The 13,940-nt window shown below is 41.8% G+C and overlaps 1 protein-coding gene across 4 annotated transcripts in view; it reads right to left on the reverse strand.

The window, feature by feature from the left end:
- LOC135197176 (lissencephaly-1 homolog) overlaps positions 1-12,231 on the reverse strand; it is a 66,643-nt gene extending 54,412 nt beyond the window's left edge. The window contains exon 1 of one of the 4 annotated variants that reach the window (XM_064224164.1): positions 12,082-12,231. The gene's annotated coding sequence lies outside the window, so the exon portion shown is untranslated. Of the gene's footprint in view, positions 1-11,865; positions 11,885-11,932; positions 11,969-12,081 lie in introns of those variants that run through there. The other 3 variants (XM_064224165.1, XM_064224166.1, XM_064224167.1) reach the window with 3 other exon arrangements.
- Positions 12,232-13,940: the final 1,709 nt, after the last annotated feature.

Genomic DNA, 13,940 nt, shown 5'->3' on the forward strand with positions numbered 1-13,940 from the left:
GATATCAATGTCTTTCCCCACGACACCAATGATCTCTTTTAACTTAACACATTCATCTGCGGCTACGGCTCCAGAGAAGGTGAGGTCAGGAAGAAAGTTCAACCCGATGCAAAACCACATTCCTGCAAGGAAGGAACACATGGTAACAGATTCCATGGTTCCCTACTCTGTACCCAAGAAGGACATGACTTCTTGTTGGAGATTGTCCATGGAAGAGATCACTTGTTGCCCACAAATTTGCACATCTGTGGGAATAAATTTCCTCTGGCATGCTAAGGCTAAGGAAAGTAGCTTGCCTGATCTTGGTACAGTGAACCTTCTGAACAGCAGGTCAGATTAATTGTCAACCTTAACCAAGACACCATGAGCAAGCAATAACCACCACAGCATTTGGAGAGTTGTCTAACCACCTGAGGGAACCCTAGATTATACTCTCTTGATGACATGGACTCCATGAAGGATCAGTGGTTGCCTCCCAAAGATCAATATGAGTATGAATGAACCCAAGGATCTCTTGAAAATGCCAATCTAACTCTGCCAATTACCCTATAGCTTGTGTTGAAACCTCTCCTGAAGAGAGGCCGACACGTCTGACCTGGTAAGTTGTCGCAAGACTTTGGACTCCAACAAACAAACCTAGCAGTCTGATAATTGAACCACACAAGCTGTGGTTGACTCTTGAATGGAATAAGCCTTCTCTAAACCATGGTTGAATTAAATTGAACAGAACTGAATACAGAATTTAGACCAAAGGCCAAGCACTGGAACCTAAGAGGTCATTCAGCCCTGAAATGGAAATTAACAGTAAAAGGTCTGAAAGGTGTAACAGGAGGAAAACCTTGCAGATGCACTATGAATCAATTGTTAGAAGGATTAAAGTGGTGAAAAAAAAAAGATAAAAGAGAATATGAAAGGAGGTACAGTAAAAGGAATGAAAGGGGTTGCAGCTAGGAGCTGAAGGCATGCTGCACAGGACCTTTAGTAAAGTCTAAAGTGCTCCACATGAGGCACACCAATATCAATACCCACTACAGGGTCCAAACCATGATCACATAGCTGTCAACTTTCATATGATCTGCCAAAACCTGAAAAAGATAGAGATAAACATCCAACTGCTCTTATTGCATGCACACATACTAATCTCAGATTAACTAAGACAACCCATATGTTTGCATGATCACAAGTACACGGCTCACCACAATAACCAATTGTAGTACAAAATGACAACCTGTCACGTCATTCTTATGCCTGCAAGTGCACGTGGCAAGTGAAAAGGTGGCACCAACTCTCTTCTGGGTGTTTGCATGAGTGCAGAGTGCAAACACAAGAGTCCCAATGATAGGTCTGACTTAGGCACCTGTGACAAGTATGGATCATATACCCATGACAGGTTGCAGTTAAGTACCTAAGTGACAATATGATTACTGCCTCCTAATGACAGACATTATTTACCTTACCAGACTGGACTACAGTGACCTGTGAAAAGGTCATCATAGTTCAGTGATAGGCTAAGCTGTGGTTTTCAAGTGAGGAGTTCAATAATCTTACAGGCAGCATAGACAACTGAGGCGAGATCTTCCACCTCGATGAGACTGATCACTGTGCCTCCGTAACAGTCTCTCTAACACTTAATATCCTGGGCATACAGCAATTTAGCTCTTGCAATTTATATGATAAACTTGGAAACAATAACAAGGCAATGGATAAAGCTATGGTACTCAGCAAATTGACTTTTTAAGCCACAGAATTTGGCCCTGGCATTTTCTTTCAGTTGCCACATTGATAAAACTCACTAGTTAAAAGCCATATGATAGATGTATTAACATATCTATTCTGTAGGCCTTAAAAATACAACAGGTTCATAATGACTAAGAACCTTGTTAGAAAAGGACCAAGCTTTACCATGAATTTTCTATGAACTTTTACTCTCTAAAATATTGTAGTATAAAATTACCAAGTTGTTTTTACAGTCCGACTTATAAAATCCAGCAACCCAAGACTTTTTTTTTTTTTTTTTTTTAATAAGCCTCCATTAGTTCTTGAGCAGCTACACAGGCAGTGCTACACTTTGTTCCAGTTTTTGGATCTTCCGGATTTTGGAACCAAAGCTTGCTACGTAAATATATAAGCAAGTTTATTTCCAATGAAAACATTTGTGACTCAAAAATATACATACAAAAGAATGTTCAACTTACAATATTCAGAGCTACAAACAAAAGGGATTACAAATTGAAATTGTGTTCACAGCGCTCCATTTTGCCACCCTAGGTTCAAATTTCTGTACATACTGTTTGTACAGTGTACTACTGTGTTTTAGGCAAAAAAAACTTACAGTACTGTATTGATTCAATATACCATAGTACTTAAATAGGCATGAAGAGTACAGTAACTCCGTAACCAACTTGGGTACAAACAATTCAACATGAAAACAGCTGACCAGAATGTCACGTGTTTGTAAGTAAGGTGGTGTTCCTTTAGTACTTGTTCATCATCGAATCTAATATATCGTGTGATCATTAAAATTGCATCCAAAAACAATTTAGTTATATAAATCATAGATAGTAACTCAGATCAAATTGAGAAACAGCCGTTTACAGGTGTCAGTTACAGGGTTGCATTACAGTTGTTAGCTTGTTCATAATTTGCTCATTTTCAATGGCGACTTCCATAAATAAAACAGGAAAATGTGCATTTAAGTTTCTGTACAGTGTTAACCTGTATGAGAATCTCGATGTGCTGCAGTATGAAACTCTCAGCCACGATCGGCCAGCACTCAGTTGCTCCCACATGCGGTCGAGTGAAAATGTCTTGGCAGCTGGCATCATGCACAATCCATGGTTAACCTAACCTCAAATAAAATAAAAACCAATAAGGATCACACCAATTTCCAGCCCTCTAGCCTCAGTAGTTTTTACGATCTGGGGGCGGACAGAAAAAGTGTGGATGGACAGGCAAAGCCATCTCAATTTTCTTTTACAAAAACTAAAATTTTAAAAATCTGTGTTCACCCTTAACCCAAAGGAGAGGAATGTCTCATGAAAGTATGCAGCTCAATTTCTGGTTGTAGCTGTGGTAGAAGAAATGAATAATGTGCAAGCCACAAAACATTTTCGACGAGGCAATAGCAACACAATACAGGCAGTCCCCAGTTATCGGAGATCTGGTTTTATGGCGCTTGTCTAACACGGAAATTGGTGATTATCATAACCATATATAATGGAGTTATGGTGCTGATACACACTTAATAGAGGTGCCATTAATCAGTTATCGGTGCCAAAATCTGGTTATTGTGCCAGAAATTGCCAATTTACAGTTATTTTGTTTTCCTAACCCAAAAACCCTACTTTCCCAGTGAGATTCCTTTAAATGAAAAGGGATAGTTTCAACAAATATCAAAATTGATTTTTCCTAACAAGGGTGGAAGGTTAAAAAGCATTAAAAAAAATGTTATTTTCATGATAAAATAAATTTTTGAACATACTCACCTGGTAGTTATATATATAGCTTACGTCCCTGACGTCACGGCAGAATTTCAAAACTCGCGGCAATCGCCGATTGGGTAGTCAGGTGCACCACCTGTGCGCCCTCCCTACCAGGTACGTAGCACCATACCAACTATTCCTCAGATCTTCCATGCCCATAGTTTCTAGAGGGGAGGAGGGTGGGAATTTCATTTAATTATATAAACTACCAGGTGAGTATGTTCAAAAAATTTATTTTATCATGAAAAACAACATTTTCAAACATCTAACTCACCTGGTAGTTATATATATAGCTGATTAACACCTTTGGTGGAGGGTCAGAAACAGCTATCATCGTTGGAATTGACATAAGTGTTAATAAAAACAAACTTACGGGTTCGTACCTGTTAAGGAAGCTGACTTTAATGTATCCTGTCTCATTTGTGTCTGCTTTCCTTATGAGGTCCAGCGATCCACCAGGGGGCTGAAGACCTCTTGGAGACTGTCAACCGGTCAAACCTCTATGTGACTAGACTCCCTACAATACTCTTGTTCCGGGCACTACTAAGGAACAAAGTTGATCACCTGACTAAAGATCAATGATTGTGGAAGACTGCATCCAGTCTCCACAAACAACCATAACTTTTCAATAGTTCCAAGAGAAGAAAAAAAGAGTATTGGATTATGGGTTTTAAGGGGTAGACCCTTTTCCCACTACTGAAAGAGCTGCTACAAACGGACCCAGTGTGTAGCAGTCTTCATACAAAGTTTGCACTTGCGTAAGATAGTGCGACGCAAAAACTGACTTGCTCCTCCAGAATGTTGCGTCCAGGATATTCTGAAGAGATCTATTTTGTTTAAATGCTACCGAGGTTGCTACAGCTCTAACCTCGTGAGTCTTAACTTTAAGTAGCTTCATATCTGCTTCAGTACATGCTGAATGCGCTTCCCTAATTAATTGCCTTATAAAAAAGGATAGCGCATTCTTCGACATTTGCAGAGAGGGTTTCTTGACCGAACACCAAAGCCCTTCTGAAGTGCCACGTATTTGTCTCGGTCTCTCCAAGTAATGCCTCAGAGACCTTACCAGGACAAAGAACTCTCTCTACTTCCTCACCCGTGAGATCCGAGAGGTTCGGAATTTCGAATGACTTGGGCCAGGGTTGAGAGGGGCGTTCGTTTTTGGCTAGGAATCCCAACTGTAGCGAGCAGATGGCTTTGCCCTGTCTGAAACCTACAGTTTTGCTGAAGGCATGGATTTCGCTGACCCTCTTTGCTGTTGCTAGGCTAATCAGGAAGAGAGTTTTCATGGTGAGGTCCTTAAGGGATGTTTCCTGTAAGGGTTCGAACCTGTCACTCATGAGAAACTTGAGGACTACATCCAAATTCCAAGATGTTGAGGATGTAATTCTTTCCTTAGTTGTCTCGAAGGATCTAAGAAGATCTTGTAGATCCTTATTATCAGATAGATTAAGGTTTCTATGCCTGAAGACAGCTGCTAGCATGCTCCTATAACCCTTGATAGTAGAAGCAGAAAAGTTACGCTCTTCTTGAGGTATAGCAGAAATCTGCTATCTGAGTCACAGAGGTACTGGAAGAGGAAATAGAGTTGTTCCTGCACCATCCTCTAAAAGTCTCCCACTTCGATTGGTATACCTTAATGGTTGAAGACCTCCTTGCTCTTGCAATTGCACTCGCTGCCTCCCTCGAAAATCCTCTAGCTCTTGTGAGTTTTTCGATAGTCTGAAGGCAGTTAGCTGAAGAGCTTGGAGGTTTTGGTGATACCTTTCCAAGTGGGGCTGTTTGAGTAGATCTACTCTTAACGGAAGGCTTCTTGGGGTGTCCACCATCCATTCCAGTTACCTCTGTGAACCATTCTCTTGTCGGCCAGAAGGGTTGCCACTAGAGTCATCTGGTCCTTCGTGAGCCACAAACTTTTGTAACAACTCTGTGTACCACTTTGAATGGGGGAAAGGCGTACACGTCTAGATGTGTCCAATTCAGAAGGAACGCATCTATGTGGATTGCTTCGGGGTCTGGGACTGGAGAACAGTAAGTCTCCATCCGTCTTGTCTGCGCTGTTGCAAAGAGATCTATGCAAGGGCGCCCCAGATTCGCCATAGACTCTTGCAAACTTCCTGATGAGAGTCCATTCTGTTGTCAAAGACTTGATGTTTTCTGCTCAGGATGTCTGCTCTCACATTCTTTTCTCCCTGAATGAAGCGTGTTACCAGAATCACGTTTTTTCCTTTTGTCCAGAGGAGCAGTTCTCTTGCTGCTCTGTATAGAGAGACTGAGTGAGTCCCGCCTTGTTTGCTGATGTAGGCCAACGCCGTTGTGTTGTCGGAGTTGACCTGTACCACTTTGTTCCGGACTACGCTCTCTAATTCCTTGAGAGCTAGGAAAACTGCAGTCAATTCTTTCAGATTGATGTGGAACTTTACTTGCTCCTTGTTCCAGAAGCCCGAGACTTCTAACTTCCCCAGTGTTGCTCCCCAGCCCGAGTCCGAGGCGTCGGAAAACAACACTAGGTCTGGGTTCCTCTGCTCTAGGGAGAGGCCTTCCTGGAGCTTGACGGGATCGTTCCACCACTGTAGATAGTGTTTCATGTCGTTCGAAACAGGAATACACATTGACTCTAGTGTCTTCTTCTTGTCCCAATGCTGATTTAGATGAAACTGCAGAGGGCGTAGGTTCAGTCTTCCCAAGGAGACAAACTGTTTCTAAGCGGAGGCAAAAGGTCCCCAGCACAGGACTCATCCATTCCCTCGCAGAGCACTTCTGTTTCTTTAGGAAGTTTCTTATTTTCTCTAAAGCTTGTTCCGTTCTCAATGTGGACGGAAAAGCCCGAAAAACCTGACTCTGAATCCTCATCCCCAAGTACAAGATTGCCTGGGATGGGATCAGTTGGGATTTCTGGTGGTTTATCAGAAGGCCTAGGTCTTCTGATAATCGAATTGTTTTCTGAAGATTCTCCAGACAGTTGGCGTAGGAATGGGCTCTGAGGAGCCAATCGTCCAGATACAATGAGGCTCTGATGCGTTTCTTGTGTAGCATTGCTGCTACGTTGCTCATAAGTTTTGTGAAAATTTGAGGTGCGGTATTTAGACCGAAACAAAGAGCTCGGAATTGAAATGTTTCTGTCTTGTAAAACAAATCTTAGGTACTTTCTGGAGTTTGGGTGGATCGGGACGTGAAAATAAGCATCCTGGAGATCCAACGAAACCATCCAGTCGTCTCGTCTGACTGCAGCAAGAACTGATTTCGTTGTCTCCATAGTGAATTTTGTTTTCTTCACGAAAAAATTCAGGGAACTCACGTCCAAAATCGGTTTTTCTGCTAAGGGGGGTTTTTTCCAGAAAGGGATCTTGTATCCTTCTTTGAGAAGCTGAATAGACCAAGGATCTGCTCCCTTTTTCTCCCATGTTTGCCAGAAATTTTTGAGTCTGGCTCCTACCACTGTCTGAAGAAGAACTTTGTCAGACTTTATTACTTCCTCCTCTGAAGCCTCCTTTCTTGGAGTTTTTTGTAATAGGTCTTGCATTCCCTCTCCTGAGGGATCTACCTCGAAAGGGCCGAGAACTACGTGGTAGAGGAGTGGTTTCTTTAAGTTTCTGTCCTGCAAAACTTGACGGAACAACTCTCCTTGCTGCTTTAGTCATCAGATCTTGTGTCGCTTTTTGAGTCAGAGCTGAGGATACTTCTTTTACCAAACTATGCGGAAAAAGATGAGTCGAAAGGGGAGCGAAAAGCAGTTCCGCTCTCTGAGTGAGCGTTACTCCACTCGAAAGAAAAGAACAAAATTGGGCCCTTTTCTTCAAGATTCCAGCTGAGAAAAGGGCTGCTAGCTCGTTCGACCCGTCTCGAAGCGCTTTGTCAATGCATGACATAAGGTGAACGAGTTCTTCCGTTTTGGTAGACTTCAAGTTTTCAATTTTCTTTCCCAACGAACCCAGAGTCCAGTCTAGGAAGTTAAAGACTTCGAAGGCTCTAAAAATCCCTTTGAGGAGGTGGTCCATTTCAGAGGAAGACCAAAACACTTTCGTCTTCCCCATGGCCGTTCCGACGAGAAGAGTCCACAAGACTAGAGAAGTCCCCATGGGAAGAAGCTGGAACTCCCAAACCTAGGACTTCTCCAGTGTCGTACCAGATGCTGGATCTGGAAGCTAATCTGGCCGGAGGAAATGAGAAAGCTGTTTTTTCCTGGTCTTTCTTAGAGTCCATCCATTCCTTCATTAATTTCAAGGCTCTTTTCGAAGAGCGCGATAATACCATCTTCGTAAAGTCGGATTCTTAGAAGCCTTCCCTAAAGTGAACTCTGAAGGTGGAGAACGAGGGGCAGCTGGCACAAACTTTCTGGGAAAAAGTTTCCGCAAAAACTTTCATAAGCCTTTTAAGATCTGCTGAAGGTTGTAGATCTGTTTGATATTCTTCCTCGGAAACGACTTGCATCTGATCAAAAGGAGAATGGGGGATGTCTTCATTCCTTTCTTCTGATTGAGACACAACTGATGTAGCGATGTCATGTTGCGTTTTGTGCATCCTGCTGTCCAGTTTCTTGATGCCTGGAGTCTCGGCATCCTGTCTCATGACGATTTTCGTCCTGGCGTCTTTTGCTTCAAGACGTTTTTTCGTTCCTGGCGTCTTGCTTTCAAGACGGTTTTTTCGTCCTTTGCGTCTTGCTTCAAGACGTTTTTTCGTCCTGGCGTCTGCTTCAAGACGTTTTTTCGTCCTGGTGTCTTCCTTCAAGACTTCTTTCGTCCTGGCGGGTCTTGCTTCAAGACGCTTATCGTCCTGCTGTCTTGCTTCAAGATGTTTTTCATCCTGGCGTCTTGTTTCAAGACGTTTTTTCGTCCTGTCGTCGTGCTTTAAAACGTTTTTTGTTTTTCGTCCTGGCGTTTAACAGTAAGAGTAGCAGGTGATATGACTGCATAAGAGAGGAGAGTTTCTGCTTAAAATCTTGCAGTACGGAAAACTGTGGAGCTTCTTGCTGCTGGGAACAGACTAGAGAAGTTGCAAAGTCAATCTCTCTCTCTTCATTCTGTTCGTCTTGAGATGAAAGGCCTGAAGAACGCCAATCCGAAGGAGGAGCAGGAGCATGCACTGAAGGCATCCAATCGTCCGATGCTTCCTTTATCCTACCAAAGACGACGGCCGCCTGTGCGGTATCTTACGTCTTATATTGGTAGGAGAGCAAACATCGGAGACGAAATGGAAGCGAACAGGAGTTGTAGCACGCACCGAAAGTCTCCCTTCGTCCGATCCTTCCTTACTTCCTGCCAAAGACGCCGCCGCTTTGCGACATCATGCGTCTTGATTTGGCAGGAGAGCAAGCATCGGAATCGAAAGAGAAACGATCCGGAGTTGCAGTTTGCACCGAAGGTTTCCCCCTTTCCAATATTTCCTTGCCTCCTACCAAAGACGATGGTCGCCTGTGCGACGTCTTACGTCTTTAATTTGGTAGGAGAGCAAATATCGGAACCTGAAGGGAAGCGCTCGGGGCTGCTCCAATGACTACATCCTGGACGCTCTTGACGTATATCGTCCTGGCGTCCAGTATCAAGACGCTCGGCGTCCTGGGATTTCCTTTTAATGGGTCTGGATTTAGAAGTCTGACGCCAGCCCCGTCTGGGTACTGCGTCGTCAGAAGACGAAGAAAACACTTTAACCTCGCCTTTCCTATAGCGAGGGTGAGCGTCCTGGGGATCGTCTACAGGTACGCTAGAGGAGGGGACGACCCGCTCGGGAGCTAAAACCTCTCGCCTCCCTTCGTCGGTCGACTTTCCTTCTCACAGGGGTTGGTGAGCTTGGAAGAGGTCTAGGACTAGGAGCACGACAAGTCCGAGCGGCCGCACCCTCCACTGCACTTGCACTAATTTCACTATTCACTTTAATATCTCTCATATTAGACCATAATTTATCCCTGTCTTGTGCCAGGGATTCTACCCGTTGACCAAGGGCTTGAATGGCCGTCATCATGTCCTGTAATGATGGACTTTTACCTGTTTCTGAAACTGGATTTGGTAATGATACAACAGGAGGAGGATCATAGGATTATCGAGGGATAGAGAACTATCTATTCCTTGACTGTCTATGGAGGAGCGAGACAAGGTCTTCTTCGCTCTCCTTATCCTATCCTTCTCTAATTTACGCACATAGCGGTAATATTCAATCCATTCAGTCTCAGGCAAGCCCACACATTCATCACATCTATCACCTATCTCACAAACTTTTCCTCTGCATTTACTACAAATAGAATGAGGATCTAAAGAGGATTTAGCAAGTCTAGTCTTGCAACCTTTCACACACATTCTCAAACTTGAAGCAGAATCAGACATGATGAGAAATCAAAAAGAGAGATCAAAACAAGCAAAGGTCAAACCAACAATATCGAAACGAAATCAAAATCCAATCAAGCGAAAGCCAAAGCCAAAGTGTACTTCACAAATAATACTGCAAAAGACACGGGCTATAACGAGCGAAGTTCCAACGATGTCACCGTAGCGGCGGCAGGGAAGATCTGAGGAATAGTTGGTATGGTGCTACGTACCTGGTAGAGGGCGCACAGGTGGTGCACTTGACTACCCAATCGGCGATTGCCGCGAGTTTTGAAATTCTGCCGTGACGTCAGGGACGTAAGCTATATATATAACTACCAGGTGAGTTAGATGTTTGAAAAAAAAAACTATGCCGGATACATTCAAATATTTCTACACATTTTGAGGGAAGTAACTGATCATTTAGTAATCCATGTGCCATACTAGCACAGTGCTAATAGCAAACAGCACAACTCTGAAGATAACAGCAAATTAGAAGCCACTAAGCCCTGTACCTATACAGGCAGTCCCCTAGCTATCGACGATCAGGTTTTACAGCACTTGTCTAGAGACAATGATGACTGGATTTTCGGCACTAATACATGCTGAACTCCAGTTATTGCCAATTTTCAACTTTTGTCACATCACCAAGAACGGAACCCTCACCAATACTCGGGAACTGCCAGTACAATGCAGTACTAATGGCTTTCTGGTTCCAAACATATATACCAAGAGTGCACCTTGGGTTGTTGGATAGGTTAAGGGGTGTGCCAACGCCAAAAGGTCCCATTATAAAGTAAGTGCTTGGCTCTACCTCGTGACTTGAGGGATTCACTTCAAATTTTTACCACTTATTCTCCTACTAATAATGAAAATTTTCCCAGGGGGAAATTTTTTTTGCAGTTAAAAAATCTTGAAACTGCAAAAATATGCAACAGAAAATGTTTTAACTCAAAAATGAATTTGCCAACTTCTCAGAAACAAGAATTTATCTTTGAAAAAATCAACTTTAATATCCTGTCTTGCATTAGAGGTCATGATAGGTACCCAGTTGTTCTGGATTTCTATATTTTAATAGTTTTTGCCGGATCAGCGTACCTGTCAAGCTTTTGTCAAACTAAATGCACACTAATGTTAATTGTACTTGGAAAGATTAAGAATTTGAGTTGAAATGTCAAATGGTCGCAACTGAAGGTGATAACCTTTAATTCGAACCAAAACAATTAGCCTAAGATAAACCTATTATCCTTCGCTGATACATGGCCCAGAATTCCCGACTCAATTTGCATGGCACATACCTAAAATCTGGCTGTACATATTTGCAAAACATCCAACAGTTGCATAACAATGTCATAAAGGTATGTCTTAAAAGTGAAAACACATTCTTATTCAAGTGATCCTAACAAAATACATTCTTATTCAAGTGATCCTAACAAAGACACCTAAATGGGCTATACACTTAAATCAGTCACTATGTCGTGTTAAAATAATTAAGCAAACTAGAACAGTCTAACAGTGCCTATCCTAGCCTTTTTCATCCAAGCCGATACTACCTAGGTACTACAATATCACAGATCTAGGCTAGGTAGGTTACCACTGATGTTGCTATAGCTATAACGCCCTTGGCCTAAATATCCAAATAACAGGGCCGAGTTGAGATCTGGGCAAACGTTTTCCAAATCTTTGTTACGCTGACACACCTTTGACAAACCTACCCAACGTCATCGCCAAGGGCTTGGCTCTTAGGAAAATCATGGTAGCCTAACGTAGAAGCGATTACGGTACCGTAATGTCTGCTATTCGGTCTTCACATTCTCCCTTAATTTTAGCAGATAGTATCATTTGTCAAAAATGTAGATGATTCATTTTTCTGTACACCAACTGCCACCACTCATCGCCCCCCTCGAAGGGTGGAATATAAAACAAAATCTCCGGAACATACGGTTCCGCTGCAGCAGTAGGTATCATTAGCTGAACAACAGACGAGACAATCGGGTTCTCGTCGATTGCCAAAACGCCATTCATATCCTCGTCCTATCGTCCCAGGGATTAACCTCCTGATTATCTAGAGATTCTTGATTACTAACCACATGCCAGAATACACCTCACAGCCGACAAATGCCGTTAAAACTCGAGTCGAGACAAGGTACACACCCAATCAATCCCTCTGCCAGCTGATGACATTCGAGGGGGCCATCTTCCAATGAGTCATCCTGTATTTCTGGCGATAATTTTACTTAATTCGCTCAAAAAATAAGCTGGCGGTAATCTCAAAGCGCTAATTAATCTATCCTTGTACTTACTTTACAGCATAAGAAGGTTCCACAAAATAAGCACCTTAAATTGGCTTCGTCGTTCGTTAATATCCGAGTGTTATTTTGCACTGCTCGAAACTCTCGCATTTGGCGAGACTTGGCGAGATCGATCGGGTGGAGAATTGGACTGTGTGATGGTTCTTTTCTGTTTTACTTGGGTTTTAATAATATGATATGATTATTCATAAATTTACCTTTATTTGAATCTTTTTACGATATAACACATTATTTTTTTCTAAATAAATAGTTAAAATGTGTAGCAATGTGAATACCCTTTGGTAAATAAAATTAATAAATCAATGACATTTGACACCATTTGGGCCGGCATAGATCATGAATATCGGAATTATGACATGATAATAGGCGACATTTTTTCACCATTGAGTCAGTTTAAAAGTACTGCACTTTAATTTTCAGCTAGTATCTTAGAATACCAAATCCTTCAAAATTCAAATTCAACCATCTGGTTGCAACATTGCGGCCCTCCTGTTCGTTTACCGCGTCATAATAACAGATTGCAATGCAAATACATATAATTCGGATGAAAGTTATACCGACTTGTCTGGCAATGAATATCACCATTATATCTCCTGATATCGTCCAGTGAGATAGATTATGATAACTATATACTAGGACATCAACTGAATCATTTACAAGTAAAATTAAAGTCGTGATTCTACATACGCACTATGGACTTGGTGCTGTTCATTTCACCCAAAACTACTTGAAAGCTGTCTTGGGGGACGGGGGGCGGAAATTGCGTGTTACTCTTACTGCAAATGTTACCGTGCCACTCAGCGCTTGGGTCTTTAGCAAAGCACCCGTTCGGGATCAGTGCTGAGCTCACCTATTACTGGTGTGCCACAAGAATGTTTTACTTTTTTTTCTGTCACCTTGCATTACAAGAAAACACGCCAATTACCATTTGCTCTCTTGGTCGTTCGTTGTAGATAATCGACCGTCGGCACTGTGGACCTACCGGAAAATTCTGGATGGCACATTTCCCCCCGACGTGTAGACTGTTGCAAAAATAAATTTTCCATGCTATGTTTTTGTTTGCCTTAAAGGCAGTCTCAGATCTTTGCAATACTACTGGGAATGATGGAAAATAATGCATTAACGATGTGTGGAGTTTTGTTTCTTTACAAATAAACGTTTGCTTTATCTGCAGTCATGTCTCAAGTCTCGATATGCCTCTTCCATTACTTCCTTACTGATGTAGGTAATTTCCAGGTCTGCTCGCCCCAATTCACTTCATGTAGGTACGCCATACAAGGAACAGAAGCTTCGTGTCTATGTTTTCTTTCACATTTTCGTAATCTTTAATGGATTTTCTCAAGACGTTTTTCCTGTTCTCTTTTTTTTCAAGTTGCCATTCTGTTCCGTAGAAACGTTCTTAAAACCTTAATAAACTTTTTTTTTACTTGGTCCATGTCAGCATTTGTGTTAATAATAATAATAATAATAATAATAATAATAATAATAATAATAATAATAATAATAATAATAATAATAATAACGTTCACTTAACGAAAAACAGATTTCAACATATTGGAAAGGGCCTATGTCTTCTTTATAAGCCCCACAGGCACCATGCTAGCATATGGCCAGCTTAATCGGCAACAAAACAAATTCCTTCAGTGCAGTATTATGCAAATATTGGAAATTTGAATGTGAATGGTTTAACTCATTCCTTATACGTTTGTTTTTTAGGTTATTTTCATGGGCAAATATGTTCCCATTGGCCTTTGCTCCTGGATGAAATAATTTCGTTGTGTATTTTCTTTCACACAAACTCACAAAATATGTAAAAAAAAAAGGGGATCTAATGAGGTACAATTTTTCTA

This window comes from Macrobrachium nipponense, chromosome 18 (genome assembly GCF_015104395.2).
Source record: "Macrobrachium nipponense isolate FS-2020 chromosome 18, ASM1510439v2, whole genome shotgun sequence".
NCBI lineage: Eukaryota > Metazoa > Arthropoda > Malacostraca > Decapoda > Palaemonidae > Macrobrachium > Macrobrachium nipponense.